Source organism: Chrysemys picta, chromosome 3 (assembly GCF_011386835.1).
Source record: "Chrysemys picta bellii isolate R12L10 chromosome 3, ASM1138683v2, whole genome shotgun sequence".
NCBI lineage: Eukaryota > Metazoa > Chordata > Testudines > Emydidae > Chrysemys > Chrysemys picta.
This window is the reverse complement of record NC_088793.1, coordinates 43,205,916-43,227,872: the sequence shown is the minus strand read 5'-3', so window position 1 is coordinate 43,227,872 and position 21,957 is coordinate 43,205,916. Positions and strand designations below refer to the sequence as shown.

Genomic DNA, 21,957 nt, shown 5'->3' with positions numbered 1-21,957 from the left:
AAAGGGATTCCAAAAAATACAGAGAATCCTCCCCCAAAATTACAGCACTGACTCTTTAGTCACAGAATGAATTTTCTGAAAATTTAGAAGTAAATTTGCTAATTAGTTTATGAGTGAAAATTAATAAAAATTGCAGGGGGCAAATTCTTAGCCAATGTAAATTATCATAGGTCCATCATCTTTATCATTGTCAATCTTTTCTTTCTCTTGAATTATTTTAATAACAGAACACAAACTCTTCTAACTTCCCATATAGTTATCTTATCCACAGGCTATATTTGAAGACATTAATCTGTAATTCAACTAAGTTCTTAATAGCGCTGGTCGAAATTTTTCCAACTGAATAGTTTCCAATCAGAAAATGCAGATTCCACAGAATCTAAATGGTGCACAGCTTCCCATTTCTGGTTCCCTCCTACCTGGGGAGCCACATATCTGAGTTCCTGGCTGTTCAAATATCCAGACGATCAGTTCCCAGGCTGCCATCCTGGAAGGCAGGCAAGCGGCTGGGCCATCCAGCTCCCAGACTCCCTAAGTAGCTGGCTCTTCAGCTCCCTGAGCTACCACACTCTCTGGTTACCAAGCACCTCAGCCAGCCAGCTCCCCAGACTGTTGGATGGCTCTAGTTGTTATTAATTATTGTTGTATTTAGTTGTTAAGGTTATATATGGTACAGACAATATGAAGGCAACAGATCCAATAACTCTAAAGAAGGCCATTGTAACATCAGAAGTATCTCATCCAATCACCACTTTCTTTCTGCAGCTGATTTTAATGTAACAATTCTATTAGATGCTCTGAATTAATGGTATCAGGAAAACTAGACTCATGGATCAAGAGTTCCCACTGGTAGATTAGCTCAAGTGTTGCTTTCCTCTATAATGGGGAAGATATGAGAATAAAAATCAAGGTGTCTTTAAATATAAATTTAATCTAATTGGGACCACAAAAATTAAAATACCATAATCAAAATGTAGCTTTATTTTATGGTGTCACTGCCAGGTAGAGATAAGGTTTTGTGGTTGCCTTACGTGTACATTTTCATATTTTAAACCTGTTGGGATTTCCTTTAAGGCCTTGCTACAGAGAATAGTATTGTGAGGTAAACCGGGGTGTGAATCTACCGAGCATTAGTTTGCTGCACAGTAATGCTCCATGTGAACACTGCAACAGCACACTAGAATATTCATAGTGCACTTTGACATACTCACATTCCAGCAGCTGGTCAAAGCACACTACTGAATTTTTAGTGTGCAATAGCACTGTCCACAAGACATTACTGTGCTGCAGGCTAGTATACTGTAGATTCACACACTGGCTTGCTATGCACTAACTTGCCATGTAGGCAAGCCCTTAGTATAACCTTTCTTTGAATTTCCTGAGTTACTAGTGCTTGGTTTTGGGATAGTTACATCCCTGTAATGCTTTTTGTCCTTAAAAATGATATAGTCCCTACCTTAATTCCATTTTAATGCAGTTTTTTTTTACTTGAAATATGTACTACACTGATGTGCATTCATGCCAGTAAACTCACTTGCTAGAATAGTTACAGAAACCGAACACAGCGGGGACATGAACATAGTCAAAGCAAATTAGTTTTTTTTTAAATCAATGAATATTAGTGGGAAATTGTTTTCAGTATAATCCAGCTCTAGTTTTGAGCTTGATTAGCTGTGATGAGAATGGGTTTATGTTAGGTTGGTACTTTTCTAATAATACAAGGTGCCATTTTTTAAATTACTGTTTGTGTGGCTACTCTGTCATTAAACCAAAGTCTGATTGGACTAGTCTTTGGCCATAAAATACTCCTGAGAGTGATTCTGTAAATTATCATAAGGGTGATATATGTAGCAAGCTGGTACTCATATGCTGAAACAGAATCCAATAGCCGAATCATGGCTTGCTGATTGACTTATTCATTTCATGTGATACAAGAATGTGGTAAACTAATTGGAACTACAGTACTACAATTTTTAATGAATTTTTAATGAATGTCTGCATAATTCTTACTAAGTAAGTAGTACTGTATGCAGAGGTGGGAGTCAGGATCGGTAGATCATTGTCATCTTTCCATATTGGACTTCCATGCAGATATTTATACATCACTGTCTATCTACATAATATTCTTATATGGCTCCTGTTACCACAGTATTGGAGCACCTCGTAGTCATTAATTTGACAACATGTCTATGGATATGTCTACACAGCAGCTGGGAAGTTTAGCACCACAAATGCCTCTTCAACCACAAGGCTATTTTTAGCATGCTAAACTTCCCAGCTGCTGTGTAGACATATCCATAGACATGTTGTCAAATTAATGACTACGAGGTGCTCCAATACTGTGGTAACAGGAGCCATATAAGAATATTATGTAGATAGACAGTGATGTATGTCTGTCTACCCCAGTCAGGAATTATACCTTCTAGCTACTTTGTAGACATACCCTATAAGGTAGAGAAATGCTAGTATCCCCATTTTGCAGATGGAAACTGTATCATCCTTCCTTCATTAAGAAAACATTGCAACTTTTCACTAAGATTTTTTTTAAATGGTCATAGAAATGAGCTGAGGACACACTCAACAAAACCAAAACTAGAAGACATCCTTGGAACTAAGAGGTAGAGCTGTGCAAATAACAGATTTTTCCATTCTCTGGCAGTTTGTAGGTTCAGTCTTGTTCAGATAAGTACCTTGAAGTTTAACTAAACTTTATCCAAACTCTTCTGAACTTCTATGTTCTGTAAAATTGGGCTGGAAAGTTCATGATAATAAGTTCATTTGTGAGATATCAGGTGAGATTCCAGTCAAGTCAGAAATACAGTGAGAAAAGCCTTTTTTATGATATTCTGGCCTGTCAATATCCTATATTGGATGGAATATGAAATTGACAAGTATTTTTTAGAGAAAGTCATCACTTTTTTTACATCAAAAATATTTGGTTCAAATTTGAACTCAACCTTTGAGATGATACTCATTTGCTTATCTTAATACCAAACCTTGCAACATGTCAAATGCTCATGAATTTATTCATTTAAGTATGAAAGTAAAAGTTCAAAGCATCTTGTTGGCTGCTAAGTACTGATTACTAGGTTCATGTATCGTACCACATCCTTCACCTCCTATAAAATCCTCCTTAAAACACTTTTTCCATTAATACTTTCAGTGATGACTATACAAGAAGTCTTCACCACCTCAAGGATGTGCTGTCACATGGTGCACTATTCTATGTTTTATGTTGCACTGTACACACTTTGAGCAGTAAATAATAAGAAAATGCTATACTGCAAAGGCAAAAGTAGCAGCTATGATATGGCTCCTCTCTTTGGGCTGCCCCAGCCAGGGCCGGCTCCAGGGTTTTGGCCGCCCCAAGCAGCCAAAACCAAAAAAAAGAAAAAAAGCCGCGGCCGCAATCGCAATCGCGATCTGCGGCGGCAATTCGGCGGGAGGTCCTTCACTCCGAGCCGGAGTGAGGGACCGTCCGCCGAATTGCCGCCGAATACCTGGACCTGCCGCCCCTCTCCCAAGCGGCCGCCCCAAGCACCTGCTTGAGAAGCTGGTGCCTGGAGCCGGCCCTGGCCCCAGCTCAACAGCACTTCACAGGGGGTGAAAGTCTCTTTTCATGTTAAATATGTCTTAAAAATGAGTCACAAAGCTAAAATGAAATAAATTAACCCTATGGTTATCTGCTGAAGGGGCCCATAAAGCTGTCTGTTTCTTATCTATCCTATATGGAACCCATTGGTGTGTTATCTGAATGCGTGCATGGTGGTACTCAGTGTTGTTGTAGCTGTGTTGGTCCCAGAATATGAGAGAGACATGGTGGTAGCTGTGTTGGTCCCAGAATATGAGAGAGACATGGTGGGTGAGGTAATATCTTTTATTGGACCGCCAGAGACAAGCGTGGTGGTGTGAGAGGATAGTTAGTAGAGAAATAAAACTAACTTAATTGTTAAAGTACATTTTCCTTCTCTCTCAAGTTCTCTGCCACTTCCTGCTTCAGTGGAGATATCCCAGAATACAATCACATCAGATACTTAAAACAGAGAGAGCTAACCTAAGACCAACATAACTTCCCTAAACAGGTCTTCTTTTTTGAAAAATAAGATGGCTGTGTTTTTCCACACAACACATACCCTCTGTAACTATGTATTAGGCTCCCTGATCTTGGTGTCAGAGGTAGCCTAAAACAGCTGCCTCTAACTAGCAAGCTTGTGCGCAAAAGGTGGTTTCTCAAGCAAGTGATCTATTTCATAATATTTAATATGCCCTATGCTTCTCTAATTTCCCCTACTAGTTCACATTTGACAAATGAAGGAAACCATTGGCTGCTGTCATACAAAACATCCTGTCTGGGCACTTTAGAGCAGACCTCGGCAAAACTGATTTTTCAGTTCAGTGACAGTTCTGAAATAAAAGGGGGGGAGGGGAGGGAATGTTCCAGGTTGAACCGAATTTGAATTATTTTGTAATTTAATTAATCATAAGTCATTTTCTGGATGGACCACATTTTGTTCCACCTGCAGTGTTTTGTTCCTGAGCATTTTTACAGGGCTAGATTCACAAAACAGACAGTAGAGGAGGAATCTCCCCCCGCCCCCTTTATAATCTTTGGCTGTTGGTTGTGCACTCACCTAGGATATGGGAGATGCAGATCTGAATCCCTGCTTTAGAGCAAGGATTTGAACCCAGGTCTCTTCTCTGTCTATGTGAGTGTCCTATATTCCAGGTGAGAAACTATTCTAGGGAGGGCTCTTAAGCTCTCTTGTTGAAGTAGTTCCACCTTGTATTAAAATACTCGAATAGTCATTGAGCCTGAGAGAGAGTGAGAGGGAGAGTGCAATTAAAACTATAGCCTGGTGGTTAGAGTACTCAGAGGGGAGAGGGAAGATACACTTTCTGTGCACCAATGAATGACTACATTGCCACTATGAATGATAATGGTTAGTCATTGGGTCAAAGAGAGGGAGTGCAGATGTTACCAGGTGGTTAGGGCACCCACCTGCCATGTGGGAAACTCAATGGTTGAAAGATTAAAATATCCTCTGATCAATATCAAAGCCTCTCAGAAAATAACATCCACTGTTGTGAGATTGCTGCAGTATGGCCTGTGTGCAATGTAAATCAACAGAGATGTAAGCAAGTTATATCCATTTTGCCAGTTGTGTTGGGAGCAGGCGTTAACACACTTTTGAATAGAATATGGTGAGGAAAGTGAAGCTCTTCCAACCGGACACCCTGAATCAAGCCCTTGCAAAGGATGCTGTAGGAGTTGCTGAATTCATTTTCGAACTTCATGGCCTCATATAATTACTGTGGGACAAGACAACAGCAACAAACAAACTTCACATTAATGTGAGGATAAGGCATTGCCATTAATGTCGTAGTCTCCGCAGTTTTCAAAGTAATTTCTTATAGGATATAAATTCGCAAAAGAAAAAAAAATCAGTATTTCAGTCATAAGATTTGTTTCTTAGGAGGTAGCAGTAATTAATCCAGCTCTACCAGAAGTACTATACTAATGAAAATCAATAGAGTCGCTATAAATACAGACTATTAGCTTAAGTGTTGTCTAGTTTTTCTTTGTTACATTTAAAGGTCACTGTACTCCAATGATCCATAATCCATATCAAACTGAAATAACTGGTTTATAAATCCATAATAGTCAGATTTTTAGCTTTCACATCATTTTATGAAAGTATTTTAAAATACATGGTATCCGAGACTAATCCTTGGCATGCTGAGTGCAGTTCTTTTGTGCAATAGATACCAATTATCCATTTCCTGCTTAAGAATTTTGTTGCTTGCCTTCCCAAAAACAGTGTGAAACTACCAATCTTTCTTATGCACATTGCATGAGTGAAACCTGAAATAGCTATCTACGGTAATATCAGGGCAAAATGAAACGTCATATTGTCAATTGTTTGGGACAGGGATAGAGCTGCATACAGTATATATGTGAAATATCACATTGCTTTAATAAGAATATCTTTAATTCCACAAAATTAATTTTCATTTCCTGAAATACAGACATGGTTTCCCTTTGCAGATAAAAGTTGCATTGTCTGGTGCAGAGGTAATACCTGGAGAACAGTGGAGAAGACAAGAGAATTGGGTACAGCAGCAGGAGCTGGGAATCACGAGGCATTAGAATGAATAAGCCTGATTACATTTATCTACCCCCAGGATACAGACAGATTGAGGACAGAAAAATCAAGTTGGCTTGATGATGTAAGTCTACTCGACTGTATGCTTTTCTAATTAAGACTGTTTATTTACAGATACACACACACACAAAAAACACGTCTCAGAATAGCTAGATCGCTTGGTAAACAACCCCTCTCACTAATTCTTCTACCCAGCCAGTGCATTTCAAATCTCAAAAGGTGCAGTGGTTTTGTTTAGTTAATGTACCAAGCACTTAGGAAATTTATCCTGACATTCAACTTTCGTGGGTCAACCTCCCTGTTTGCCAGAATCCTGCATGCATGTTTATCTGCAGAGAAATCTGTTCTAAAATACTGGAAAAGATTTCTAAGAGTCTGTTATGTCTGGTAGAATCAAAAGGATAAAGGATTTAGACAGAAGATACAGTGAGTAACAGCAGTTGGCTCTCTATAAAATCCAGAATGGTCCCTGGTCAGAGTGCTAACAGGCTAACAGGCTAACAGAAGAAGAATCTGCAATAGTGCTAGCAATAAAAGGATTCCAAAATAAGTTAAGGATTCCAGAAAGGAATCATCTGCCTCCTTTGGGGCTATATTGTCATAGTCCCCACTCTCCTGCACATCCCTACTCAGACTGTGACTCAAGGAGTAGAGATTAGAACAGGAGCTACTCAACTGCTACCCCCCACTGCGAGCAAGTGGGAGTGGAGGGTGGGCAAGAAGTGGTTGGAGCCCTAGATCGCCCCCTCCTACTCAGGTAGAGTCGTTCAAGGGGGTGTTCCCTAAAAAGAAGGTGAGGTACAACTCCTCCTCCAGAGCAAGGAAAGATTTGGAATTCTGTGTCATAACTCATTCTCTGCTCTGCTCCTGGGACAGTACAGCTACACATTACCCTTTACTCAATGCATGTGGTAACTCCAATATCAAGGCCTTAATATTTTAAGACTTTCTGTTTTACTTCTGCCAAAAAGCATTCTTAACTTGTTTGCATGATTTAATTGTTTCACTGCTTGACAAAACCAAGGTCACTTTATGATGCAATCTTTCATCAATAGCATTTAATTATAGACACACTTTTTACATACCTTTACAGGACTGATGACTGAGGGAGTTCAAAACATTATATCTAGCTTGGAAAAGACTCCTTTTTTTCATACACCTATTCATTATTTGAAGCCCTTTAGTCAATTTTTAGAAGAACAAGCCAATTTACCACTTATTCTGTAACCCTATATCCTAAATATTAACCTTTAAGTAGAGCTTTTTCAAATACTTCCAGGAAATGCAAGTTTACCTTGGACATAGGCTGTTCCATCATATTAATGAGGTTTTTAAAATCTATTGATTAGTTAGCAGTCTTATCAAGAAAACTGTAGTTTTATAAATATATATGAAGTCATAACTCATTTTAATATTTCTTCCAAATACATTATTTATGGAATTAGAAGCATATTATGATGCTCACAGAATGTGATTGATACATGAGGGAGAGAGATGCAGAGAAAGAAGACAAGTTAGGGGGTTTTATATATTAAGGTGTGATCTGAAGCTTTGCTGCAGGCACATAAGTAGTTCTGTTGACTTCAACATACATACTACCTTGCTGAATCAAGGCCATAGTCAATAAAGGAATTATGTACAAACAGAGGCACGTTTTTATCAATTTATGGGGATTCATGGACTTATGTGGTACAAAATTGCCTTAAGGGGGCCAGAGAAAGCTGATGGAGAATTCACCCCATTTAACGTAATTCTCAGATAGCAGGAATCTGCTAGAGGTGCCTCTTCTACCTTCTGTGCTAAGTTGCATCTCCTAACCCCCATGTGAGGAGAGGGAGGTGGTGGTGGACAAGAACTCCACAAAGCCTACTTATGTACTCGCATAAGTTAGAGCTGCTCCTTTGCAACTTTAAGTTATGTCAGGGCCAGGTAACTCAGGATTAAGGAACTGTTCAGGTGGGGTGGAAAACTGGCCACAGTATCTGCTTCCTGTGATAGGTCTCTTTAATTCATATTTGTTACTGACAAACTATTTTACCTGATCTTGGCTAATAAATGTCTGTAATAGTCTGCCTTGTGCATTAGCAATCAATTGTCAGTTATGTGTTAATGAGTCCAATATCTTCACAGAGATATGCTTCCCTCTGAGAATCACATAAATTGTACCATTAGAGTGAGCAACTCCAAATTTCATGCCCTCTTTCAGGGAGAACATACAGATTACAAGCAGGAAACTGACATTGGGGCCCCTTGGATCTGCAGAGGAAGAGGAGAAGGGCAGAAAGAATACTAACTTGTACTTTCCTGCCCTGTCTCTGCTGGCAGAAAGGACCCCTGAGGAGTTTTGAGTTGTCACATTAGTTCCAGGAAGCTGAATGCATGGGGCACTGTTAGAATCATTGTTACCTGCATAAGTCTGTGTACTGATTCTGCTTCCATTCAAGTCACCAACAAAGCTCCCACTGACTCCAGTGGTGCAGGAGCACACCCTTAGACTAAAGCATTACTTTAGATGGCTCAGAAGCATTTTGCTTGATACTCAAAATGACTGATCGCCAACTCTGTCCCTGTACTGACCAGCCAACCCTCAAATGACACCCCTTTCAAAGTCTATTGGCAGCTTGTAACAGGGCATGGCTTCTCTCCTTCCTTCATCCCTGCAGAAACTGCATGGCTTGCAGTGTTGTTCCTTCAGTGTATTCTTTTACTTTAAGTTCCCACCACTATGTCCACACCATAGTCATGCAACAGTCTATTTACAGTACCCCTGTGCTTTTTGGGTCTCTCCTCCAGACCTGAGAGAAACAGAGGCCACACTCTCTTAAGACCTCAATGTAACTGGATTCACCTAGCCTGCTGCAGTCAGCCTTTCCCTCCCTCCCCCTTTGGGGCTTCCTTCCTCTTTATCAGCCTTGGGCCAATGAGCTAATTGACTCCTTATCCCATCCAACTGCCCAACCTGTCTAATTATCACTGCCAGCTTTCTCAAGGGGAACTAATTAACATTAGAGTGATGGTCCACCTGTTAGCTTCCAGCAGCCTCTCCCTACCACCCCCCACCCTGGCCAAACCACTGAGTGACTGTATCATCTCTGCCTGTGTGGTGGCTGTTCTCTTCATGGGGGTGAGGGGAGGTGGCATGGAGCCCTCTCTTTATTCCATCCATCACCACCTGCTCCACCACCCTGAACACCACGCTGGGCTGGGACTGTTTCCCCTCCTTGGCTCATCCACTTGCTTTGCCCTGTTACCATATGGGATTCTGATTGCAGCAGCAAGCTGGAACTATTGTTTGCAAGTACACATGGGTGCATGTGCCCCCTTTCCTCCCTGGACTTGCCTTTCCCCGAGCTGTGCAAGGCTGGTGGGCCCCTCCCACCCTCTGTTTGCTCATCAGCCCATCTGCAGAGGTTAAGCCCCTCTCTCCTTGTTTGTCATTACACAAACACACAGAGTTCCCTTGCAAGTTTTGTTAGTTTGCCTGTCCCACCCTGGTCCTTGGGAGTCTGTTTGGTTACCTGTCCCACCCTGGTCCCTGGGCAGGGCCGGCTCCGGGCACCAGCCCACCAAGCATGTGCTTGGGGCGGCACCTGGAGGGGGGCGGCGCGGCAGGGCCCCGGCCGGGCTCACCGTCCTCCTCCTGGCGCTCTGGCCGGTCGGGGATTGCGAGCCCGTGGCCGGGCTCGGTGCCCTCCCCTGCCGCGCTGGGGGAGGGGGGCGCGGCGGGTGGCTTTTTTGCCTAGGGCGGCAAAAAAGCCAGAGCCGGCCCTGTCCCTGGGAGTCTGGTTGTGTGCTTTTCCTGCTCCACCTCTGGCCTGTTCTCAGCCCATTTCTCCTGCCCCGCCCCACCCCGCTTGTTCTGTGTGCCCATGTCCTTCTCTGTGCTTGTGACCCCCTCCATTTTTGTTGTCCCTCCCCATCCTCTGGAACACCTAATGTTGCTGGAGGCCCTTGTGACCTCTCCCTGTTGGTGCCCTCCTCCCCTGCTTGCAGCTAGCAGGGAGGAGCAGTTAGCTGTCCCCTCTTCCCCATGCCCTTCCCTGTGGTGCTTGCTCTTGCTCCTGTCCCCTTTTCCTGAATGACGGAGGAGACTGCAGGAGGGGGCCCCCTTGCTGTTCCTGTTGCCTTCCCCCCCACAGCCGGCTCCACCATCCACCCTTGTGGCTACCAGGTCAACTGCTGATGCCGAGTCCTTCACCCTCGCCCCCACAGGGGAAACACCAGCAGCAAGCATGGATAGGGATTCCATCACTGCCATGGCTTTCACCTCTACCATCCTCCAGGGAGCCCCCTTAACTGGCAGAAAGGGCCAAGGGAAAAAGAAGGGTACGAGTCCTGCCCAGAAAGCAAAGCCTTCAGTGTCAGGGACCGCCTCCACCCCCTCCCCTCCACTGCGGCCCTGCCATCAGCCACGGCTCCCCCTCCCCCTGATGTTCCCTCCACCACTACTTGGGGAACCCACGTCTCAGTCCCCCAGAGCATATGCCATCGTAACAGCCTCCAAGATGTATGGGAAAGTTGTCTGCTTCCTGGCATCGTAGGCTGCTGCCCAGGAGGTAGGGGAGAAGGGCCTTGTGGTGGGAGTTATTGATGTCCCCCTTGAGCCCCTGGAGGACCAAGGAGTATGGGTGGTTTTCACCTCGATTCCGCCCTTTCTCCCCAGAGCTGCCCTATTATCCTTCTCCACCCTGGGGAAATCTTTATCCATCATCAGCCCTCTCCCATTAGGCCTCAAGGTCCCATTCTATGCCATGCCCTCTCGTTCTGTTGGCAGGTGCAAATCCAGCTGCTGCCAGCAGTGCGTGATAGAGAGGCACTCAAGGGGTCCTTTCTGGTGTCCCATCAGGAAGCCCAGTACCGGGTACACTATGCAAAGCCCCTGCTACACAACCCCCAACTTGGTGTGCAGGCAGAGGAGTCCCCCTCAGTGAGCCAGAGATTGGTCCTGGCAGGAGGCACCAGAATCTGACTCCTCCTGAACTACGACCAGGGAGACTGGGTGGATCCCATTGTGCTCGGTTGGCACAAAGGACTCTCCACCCCTTATGCCCCCTGGCACATACTCCAGGAGGTGATGGCAGCCTTACTGCCTACCTTTCAGGCTTTCCTTAAACAGGTCCTGTGGGAGGTGCTCCCTCCTCACCCTGACCCTCTGGACCCTGTTATCAGGTCCCTGCCCTGTGAGCCCTCCCCTCCCCAACTCGGCCCTCTTCCCTCATTTCTGAACCGCGCCAAGGAAACATCTGTACACACGCATGCACCATACTTTTCATTTCCTCACCCTCATGTCCCACCCTGACATCAAGTGGCAGAACCTTTTGCTACCTGTTTCTCACCGGAGGGTGAGAAACTCCGGTGGGCCAGCATATATTCCACCTTGATCCCATGGCCCACTGGGGATATCAGCTGGTGGCTCCTTCCTGGAGCCATGTGCACGGGCATGTACTTGGCACAGTTCACTCCCCTCCCTTCCCTGACACTGGCCCTTTTGCAGCATCAGGGAGACTCTGATGCATGTCAACCTGGAGTGTGCCAGTTTGCAGCCCCCTTTCCAGCTCCTCCAAAACCTTCTCCTTAGTTTCTGGCAGCACTTTCCCCTGCACATCCCTATGAACGCACACCCTGTCTGTGCCCCACAAAATCTCTAGACCTCTTTGTCAACCTCCTCCTGGCACTGGCGAAAGTGGCCAGCTCTAAAACCAGGAGGACAACACTGGACTGGGAGGTGCTCTGCAACTGTGGGGCCTATTGGTTCATGCATCTGGGCAGTTATTCTGGGCTGCATCAGCTGACTCCCTAGACACCTTTGAGAAGCAGTGAGCACTGTCCGGGGTTCTCTGTTTGACGTTGCCCTCTGGTTCCCTGCTTATGGCCCTATGACCTCACTCCTGTCCCTGTTTTCTTATCAGTTGTCCCCCAAAATCATTTGAGCCCCAGGTTTAGTCACTCCACCCCTTAGGCTGGGGAAAGGACCTTCAAACAGGGGTGGGCTTGCGCCCTCCCAATCCCAGAACTCAATAGGTGTTCATCCCCTGCACTCTGTCACACAGCTATGAAGGGAGGTGAAAGAAGTATCCCTCATAGTTATCTTTCTCTCATGGGTTCTCCTGAACCACATTAGTTTAATACATATTGGCTTCCCTTCAAACGCTTCAGAAGGGAGCAGAGGGGTAAAATAACAGAATTCCCAAGTTTAGTGAGCTGTGGGAAAAAATATATAAGGGCCACAGGTTGGGATCCCAATATGCATATATGGATCATGCCCCCGAATCCCTTTGCTACCTCCATCTGTCCTTCTCTGACTCCTGTTTGCAGGGTTGTTATAGCCATGTTGATCCCAGGATATTAGAAAGACAAGGTCGGTGAAAAGAAGAGTGTTTGAAAGAAGAGAGTGAATAGCGAATCAGTTCACTAGAAGAGATGAAACATAAATTAAAAGTTATGACTCCACATATGGCTCTAGGGTGAACATAGATTAAGTTAGTACTGTAGTTACTGAAGTTCATAAAGCTCAAATAAAATGGCACTTAAAGTGTTGTAGGAAATGTTGTTTTAAGGACAAGGCTGGAAAATGCTGAACTCCTCTAAGTCACAGAATTTAGGAGATCTGGGCTTCCTATAAGAATGGTTTATCACAGAGTACTGTAATATTTACTGCCTCTTCCTAATGGAAATTTCAGGCAAATGCTGAGCAAGAGGAAGAAGAAAAAAACATTAGAAAATTTACCTCAAATTTTATTATGTATGAGAAAAAACAAGTCGTACCTATCATTATGACTAATAATATAAAAAATATTGATCTTGCATGAAAAATGGATATGTCATTAATTATAAAAAACATGCTATTGAATTTAGTAGGAATTTAACCAATTAGGTTCTACAGAAATATAAAAAGGTTCTATCAAACTAATTCTAAAAAAACACTTCAATTTAATAGAGCATATTGTCCTTTCTGTAGTTTAAAAAAAATCTAAAAGAAAGGATATAATTTTCTTTAAAAACCCTATTGGAAAGTCATCATTTTCTATTACATTTTGTCATGAGGGATATTATTTTTTTTTTGCAAAAAGAACAGGAGTACTTGTGGCACCTTAGAGACTAACAAATTATAATAATAATAAATAATAATTTGTTAGTCTCTAAGGTGCCACAAGTACTCCTGTTCTTTTTGTGGATACAGACTAACACGGCTGCTACTCTGAAACCTATTTTTTTTTTTGCTTTATTGGATGAAGTTATGTCTAAAAAGGCCTTAAATCATACTAACCATAAATTTGATATTTTTTTCTTGATTTAAAGACAGATGGCGCAAGTCAAGAGAAAATAGCCCTAAATTAGTTCCACTTTACTGGAAGCTTCAATGACAACTATTTTATCTTTTCTTGTATTGCTGAGGCTAGATTTGTTTTGGAAATAATAGGTTAAAGATGTTGGTTTATAGAAGGACCAGGCAGACTAGCAACCTCATGGTTCCAACAGCAAATATTACTTCCTGTTAGGGAAACAGATTCTTTATAATTGTACAGCCTTTCTGGAAGCTGTTGGAATTCAAGTCCAACTTTTGACTTTTTTGGAAATTTTAGAAAGGAATTTAATGTAGGCTGGACATATTTTGGCTATGGCAGCTGCTATGCTGTGCCTGTTGCTTATTATACTAATTGTATTTATCTCATTCTTACCTTGTATTCTCCAATTTGTTTGTGTATCCATTCACCTGTTATTTTTCATCATATGTGCAGATAAGATCTTTGGAACCGGCACTAATTTTGTTTTAAGTGTGTATTGCTCCTAGCACAGTAGGGACCCCAGTTGTCTGAATGGGCCATTTGCACAATATCTCAGTATAAATACCTAATATTAACTATAATGAATAGTGATTAATCCAGATTTCTCTTTCCTCTTTCAATGATAACTTTGAAAACTCTCCTGCAAACACCATACAGAGTTAACATTTTGAGAACAATGTGTAATGTGACTTTGACAAACTGAATTGCTGTAATTTACAATACAGAACAAGATGATAATGAACAAAGCTTTGGTCTAGACCTTTTGTTTGTTATTTGCATCCCTGCTTGAATAATAATGTCCTAAAAGTTCTGATCTAAGAGGTCACCTTCCACCACCCTCAAAATGAAGAATAATGGCTGGATTGGAAAAAATAATTGTACTGCTTTTATAATGGTCAAAATCTCCCAGCTGTCAGAAAGCCCTTTTTCTGTGGTATGATAGACAATATATATATATATAAAAATAAAGTATCAGAAAGAAAAGGGTTACACAACAGAAGACATGTAGTTGCTAACCTGCGGGAATATTTTCCAGTGCATATAATAACTCTTTTCTGTTGAGTGTCATGACTCCTATTATAAGACAAATACTTCCCCGAGAAGACCTGTGTTGTCCACTTGAAGAATAATGAAGTTTTGCCACTGCACAACAGATGACGCTTGGAAGCACAATGTTGATAGAGATCAAAAGACACAGAGGCAAGTCTATAACAAATTGAAATCATAAAAGAGGAAAAAAGTTAAAATAATACAATATTCTTACTGAAAAAATATTAACATGTCCCTTTTTAATTGAGAATTTCTAAGCATTGGTTTCAAGATTCTGTTATGGGTAGCAGTTCCTGATAGTAAACTACTTAATGTATAGAACCACAATTTAAGTTTCAGAAAAAAAATAATTGATGGTACATTGTTGGTGCTATTGTGTGATGAACCATGTACACAGACGTTTTGGTTTGAAGATCATGAGCTGTAGCTTTATTAAACTAACATGAAAAAGGTTTTATCGAGCACTTTCTCACTGGGTTCCTGGGCGGTGCGTAATTCAGGTTAGGGGAGGCTAAGCCTCTCCAAATCTTGCGCTGCTGGGGGCGTGGAGGTGTGGCAGATTTGGGCCCCCCTGAAAAATCTCCCCCCACCACAGCCCTGGGGCACAGAGCTTTTTCTGATCTCAGGGCTGCAGGGCATGGAGGAGAGAGAGGGGGGAAGAGGTGGAATGGGGACAGGGCCATGGGTGGAACAGGGGTGGGGCCACAAGGAAAGGGGTGAAATGGGGTGGGGCCAGGGGCACAAGGGGCGGAACAGGGGATGGGCTCCAGGCTCAGAGTTGCAGCCAGGTCAGAGAGCTCAGCTCCACTGTGGTCCCAGCTGAGGCTGAGAGCTCGACCCTGGCGGGGGCCGAGCTCTCAGTCCCCCCTAGCCTTGGCCAAGGCTATGGGGGTGTGGGGGTCTGAGAGCACTGAGTGGTGGTGGGGGCCTCGGCCAGAAGAGGCAGGGCAGGAGCTAGCCTCCCCAAGGGGAAGCTTCACCCGCCACCCACGAGAGTGTTCATCGTGATTAGATATGGGTACATTTTTTTGTTTGAGACCTTTTTGCACCCAAAAAATGCACGGTCGGGCAAACAAAACATTCCATGGGTCAACTTCACCAAATCGTTTCAATCAGGGAAAAAAAGCAGAAGAAAAAAAATGCTTAAAAAATATAAAAGCATCAACATTTTGGAAAAAAAACATTTCAACTCTGATTCAAAATGACTTTTTGTTTTGAAATTTAGTTTATTTTGATCAAAACTGCTTAGAACATGTTTTTGAATGTCTCACAGGAGCTTGTTACTGGCATTTGAATTAACTTTGCCTCAGATTCTGAAAACTCCCCATCTGTAGGAGGACTGAAAATCCTTGGAGTACTGTGCAAGGGGTTGAAAAAATGGACACTATCTATTCTGGATCTTGTAATAAAACAATTCTTCCTTTATCTCTTTCATCACAAGATTTTATGACATTTTATATTCTGAGGCTCATAATAAAAACATACCTTTTATCGTTAGATTTTTATTAGCACATACTATCTTTTTACTTTTCAGGCTAGTAATAAAATCACAGCTTGAAACTATATCCTGTTGATTTTGGCCTTTATAACACAAGGTGTTAGGGGGCTTTAAACCATTCTTTTAGCGCACTGCAGATTCTCTGTCCATATAGGGTGAAATTTACCCTTGTGCAGAGGGCCAGCACAAAGCTTATACCCACTTAAATGGCACTTATGCCCTATTTTAATGACATGGGCCCAGTTTCAGCAAGGCACTTATGCATATACCTGACTTAACCCACAGGAGTAGTTTCAATGAATTCAATGGAACTACTAATGTGCTTGAAGTTAGGCACATGCTTAAGTACTTTACTGAACTGTAGTCTTAAATGGGACTTCACAGGAAGAAAGGGCTTGAACTAGCCCAGGGATGAATTTTCCTTATTATAAATACAAGAAAAAAATATCTCCAGAAATTAGAGTAGAATAAACCTAGAAATGAATGCCTTGGGTTTGTATCTTTCCCACCAGGGAATTATCAATGTATTTCAGAAGTCCATACTATTCCTGACTGCTCGAACCAGCCAACGCTTACAAGAGAGACATTATGCTGATGCTGATTAACAAAGTTCCAAATTATTATATAGGTAAGAAAAAGGAAACCCAAAAACAAACAAAAAGAAAAGATTCTGAAAGTTCACTGCCTCCATATTCCCTCATATTCTGTGCGGTGTAAACATTGAACAAGTCAAAATCTCCAGCCACCACTATTTACCCTCTATATAGTTTTTTCCTTCCAGAAATAGTCCAATAACATTATTTCAGGGGCAAAGTATGGCTAATAGATTATATTTCACTCACAGATCTGTATTTAGGGATAGATGCAATCAAATTACCACCTCTTCTTTGAATTCAGCCATTGACCTAATCGATATTTTAAAATGCTATTCAGCAAAGAAGTTTAATGTGTATTGATGAGAAAAATGTGTAGTTTAATGTGTAGTGAGGTGAGAATCTGGTTAGGAGACATTTCAAATAAAAATAAGTATAATCACACAAGGAAATCATCACTCATCACTAGAAATAGTCTTTCTGGAGATTACTTTGATTACTGTTTGAATAAAATACAGAAATCGAGCAATTCATGATATGCATACCAGTGTATAGTATCAAAGCTCTCTGAGAACATACAGTATCCATGCAAACCATTTGTATACCAAAAACCAAAGCCAATTAATATAACATTATATGGTCAATATAGGGCATAAAGGCTAGAGCAAGGGAGGGAACTGCCACTCTAGGAATGTAGGTTGCTGTTCCTAAGTGCCCATTGTACATCCCACCCAGTGATTAAATATCAATGTTTTATAACATCATTTACAGATTAAAATTCAATTTCTGAATTAGGGATATTTAAGTGTTTCTACCTGAACATAACTATGGTGAGAAATATGCCTTAGATGCCACGAAAGCAGTAATACGCATGGGGAGAAAGTTCAGTTGAAGGATCCATATTGGGCCATTTAACAACATGATTAACTGCCAGCAAATGCCAGACCTGGAGAATGTAATGAAAACATTACAAAATAAAGAAAAAAACATAGTGGGGTTTATACTGGACAAAGCAGGTGTGGGGTTTTGCATATATACGCAAGTATGACGTGATGAGCAGAGTAGAGAGCAGGCTGTTCCTGAGAACAGCCATCAAGCAATGCCTGCCTAGGAGTAAGAGTAAGTCAACAGAAGAAAGCACATACTTCAGGACCTCAAGGCACTTAAATTCGTGCTCTACTAGCATGCTTAAAATTAGAGATGAGCGTAAGCTCCTTACTGAATCATTGCAATTTCAATGGGACATAATTTAGGGGTTTTGAAAGCTATGGAAAACAAGCTGAGAAAAAATGTTATGTGGAATTTTGCTGGAAAATGTTCCAACTCTATTTGTCATTATAAATTGCCACAGGAACTACACGGCAACCATGAACAACTGTTCAGTGCTAAAATCACATAACTATAATATTACAAGGAGTCCATGGCACCTTAAAGACTAACCGATTTATTTGGGCATAAGCTTTCATGGGTAAAAAATCTCACTTCAGATGCATCATACTAATGTGCACAAATGTTACCTGCTTACATTGAATCTCCTGTGCTTCCAAATTAGTTATGTGTTCTTATTAATCCGAGTGATACTAGGGTTCAGTTGGGTTTTCTATGGCAGTAAAGGTATGTTGTGGACTACCACATACAATGTTGTTTTAGAAATAGTACTACATCTTTCATCCGCAGAAATCAATAATTTATTCTTTGACAATCACCACTTACACAGAGCCACTTACCACAACAAAGTTGTGTAGTTCAATTACATCTTTATGCAGAGCAATTTAAAGGTTGAAGGAACACGTGCACTAGCCAAGAAAACATTTGTGAAACTAAAACTCATGATGTAATTCCAATCTTGTCCAAATCCAATACCCAGTCAAAACCTGTAAGAATAGCAATATGTTTAGGGGGAGGGATAGCTCAGTGGTTTGAGCATTGGCTTACTAACTCCAGGGTTATGAGTTCAATCCTTGAGGTAGGGACTTAGGGATCTGGGGTAAAATCAGTACTTGGCCCTGCTAGTGAAGCCAGAGGGCTAGACTCAATGACCTTTCAGGATCCCTTCCAGGAGAGGGGATATCTCTATTTATTTAAAGGCACAGATTGTTGACAATGTAAATGCATAACTCACGCTGGTTAAAAACCAAAGGGTTAAATAAATAAATTCAAACTCTTCTTATTATCAGTTCTATCACATAGCAGGAATTTGTCACAATCCTTATATCACACCATATGGCAAGCCAGTGTTTTTACTGGAGTGACAGATCTGCCAAATTAAATGAAGTATACTCTGAGGCAAAAAATTCATTCCTGTGCAGAGGGCCAGCAAAAGACCTATACATCATTTAACTCCCACTTAAGCCCTCAGAATAGTAGTATATTGTGTAAATATGAGCTTATTTCTTGCATATTAAATATCTCTCACTTCTGTTCCTTGGATATAATTTTTTATTAAATCCTGGTTGGTTCAAAAATTGAGCAAAGCTTAGCAATTTTGTTAAAATCTCAAAAGGGATGCTTTTAAATCAGGGAAAGTTAAAGTAAATTGAAAAATGATCTTTTTTTCTAAATTCTGATGACTATGTAAATTCTTTTTATGTTATATATTTAATTCTACCAAATCGAACATACTGACAGATATATAATGTAGCAAGATGGCTATTGATAGAGTTATTTAAAAAGTCAATGGTGTCATTCAATTTTAAATGCTTGTATGTACATATGCATAGTAAGGCTGCCTATCCACCTACTTTATTATACTGAATCTGCATTATGTTGCTTGAGCATGTTTTATTGTGTATGATTTACACATCACACCAGAAGTGGGCTAGGTCATTTACAAACATTTTAAAAATTGCTCTTTTATGGAAATTGTTCTTTCATTCTTTATTGTTTGGCTGCTACCTTTAATCTAAAATTGGGACAGAAAATATATGCTTGTTTTTTTCTGTTGGGAAAACATGACAGGGCTGTAGTATCAAGAAGGCTGCAGGATCAAACAGACTCATCACTCCCTGACAGGCTGTGAATGAGAGGCTCCAGGAGGAGGACAGTGAATTTCTGCTCCTACTGCACAATCCTTGGCCATTGAATCTGGCAGGCATCCTTCCTCACACAATCAGGTGTATCATTGCTAGCTTTTACCACTAAAGACAGCAGCAGCTTTCTGCCTTGAGGCTGTAAATGCATCATTTCAGACAAATAATCCCCATTGTGGAGGTTTATATTAAAAGACCCAGTCTCTCAGAGATAGAAGAATGTTAATGTCCCTTTAATTAAGGACTGTATATGGTGAAAGCAGAATTGTACTGGTTGCTAACATTAATGACAATTTGTCTCTTTGCTGATGGAGTTTATTTCTGAGGCTAGCTTCACAGAAATGCAGCATCTGGGGCTTGATCTTGCAAGGGAGTGAGCTCATGGGTCTTAGCTGCTCCCACTGACAGGATGAAAGACTTTGGTGCATTTAGCACCTGATAGGAATGCTCAGCTCCTTGCAGGATCAAGTCTATCTCTAACTGTGAGCAAATGACAGACAAAAAGCAATCGTCTCCATATTCTTCAGCTTTTGCCTCTTCCAGAGGGAAATCGGTGTCCCTAGTAGTTTGGTTAAACATGAACCCAAGTTAGACAATGATAAGTACTCCTGTTCAGAAGATGATTTTTCTTTATAACTTTTGTCCTCTACCATACCCAGAGTCTGAATTCATCCTTTAGCTACATTGATATTCTTGTGCTTTATCACAGGAGATCTGAAATAGATTTTTATTGCAGTATATTACTCCCCACTTCTTTACAGAATGGGATTTCAGTCTCTCATTTGTTTTTAACTGTTATTTTTCATTTCTCTCCCATTTAAGTCTTAGGTATACATTGATACAATTGCTGATACTCTATTACCAATTGGTGGTAGATCTAGTTTGTCCCATAAACTACCATCTGTCTTTGCCTTTTACTTGGTGCTTCTGATGCCAGTTGTACTACTAACTGGAGACCATACCTGGTATGATGACTCATATCAATTCTCACTATTTCCAAAGGAACCCTAGAGCCAGTGCAAAAAATATTCTCACGGTACCAAATGTTACTCAGCAGGTCCTCCATAAAAGACAGGCCCCATACTGACACTTTGGGATTATCAGTGCTGCCACTAAGATATCGAAATCCATCATATAAACTGAGTAAAACTGCAGAAAATCAGAGCCAGCAGCTTACTTGATAATGATATGGCTTTAGATGATACCTTCCATGTTAATTGGTTGTATGTACTGATTGTTGCAGGAGCGCTGTGTCTCTGTGTCTGTCTGTCTGAGTATGTGTAAATACTTAATAGATAAAGTGCCAGTAGATGACACTCAAGGATACATAGTTTCTGTATTTTTCAGACCACTAAAACTTCTTGTTGCTGTGATCTGAAAATGGTTTCCATATGTGCCGCTATTTACATAAGCTCTTAACACTAGTAAGATGTTGATATATTTTATAGAAACATGCGGCCTGATTTTTTCTGGTGCAAATCAAGCATAAATCCATTAATCCCACTTCAATGAATTTTAAAATACGGACAGAGGGAGAATCCATGGTGGGGTGGAGTGGTTTAAAGAGTCCATGACTAGGGATCATAGGCGCTATGATAATACAAATAAATAAATAATAATAATGAGTTTGAGCTCATGATTTGACTTGTGTGGAAGACCCATGAGTGAGTTATGCAGGTCATACCAAATGATGCTCAATATAACTTTTATATGACATCACACCATCATGTATGTATGTGTTCCCTATATGTTAGAGAAATACAAATTTGGGGCTGGTTTAGAGAGTTTTTAAAAAATTGCTACTCGTTTTCATATCCTTTTGCCTATAAATCCAGGTGCTTACCAGGAGATCAACTGTACAAGACTCGGAGGGAGCCATTAAAAACCTCTAGAACAGCCTCCATTGAAATATCTCCATTTTAAAATATGCTATCACGAGGCCTTCCAGGGCTAAAAGTGAGGCCTCTGTCCCATTTGGTAGCTGGGAATCTCCCCTACCTATTGCTTAAATCCCCTGTTTCTATCTATGTAGGTCCATGAGATTATGGACTTTAAAGCTGTCACATTTTTATGTATAGTAAAACAGACACTGCTTCTGTGCATAAATGCACACAATTCTATAGGGGAACCATTCTTCCCAATCAAAGCAAATCCGAGCTGTTTCAAGTATAATACTGCAGATACCTGTGGATAGGAACAATCTGATTTTCACATTGTGCATGTATTGATTTTTGATTGCAGAGGTTATGCTGCAGATGAAAAGTACATACTCGTACTGTAAGATGCTTCACTGAAAACTTGTACTCTACAAAACAAAGTGGAAACACCAATTCAACT

The 21,957-nt window shown here is 41.3% G+C and overlaps 1 long non-coding RNA gene across 1 annotated transcript in view; it reads right to left on the bottom strand.

Annotated features, from left to right (window-relative positions):
• Nucleotides 1–2,421: 2,421 nt before the first annotated feature.
• Nucleotides 2,422–21,957, bottom strand: part of LOC135982624 (uncharacterized) — an 87,850-nt gene continuing 68,314 nt past the window's right edge. The window contains exons 6-9 of the long non-coding RNA XR_010600075.1: nt 21,805–21,925; nt 18,319–18,465; nt 14,468–14,656; nt 2,422–12,575 (exon numbers count right to left, since the gene is read on the bottom strand). This is a non-coding gene — a long non-coding RNA (uncharacterized LOC135982624). The remainder of the gene's footprint in view (nt 12,576–14,467; nt 14,657–18,318; nt 18,466–21,804; nt 21,926–21,957) is intronic.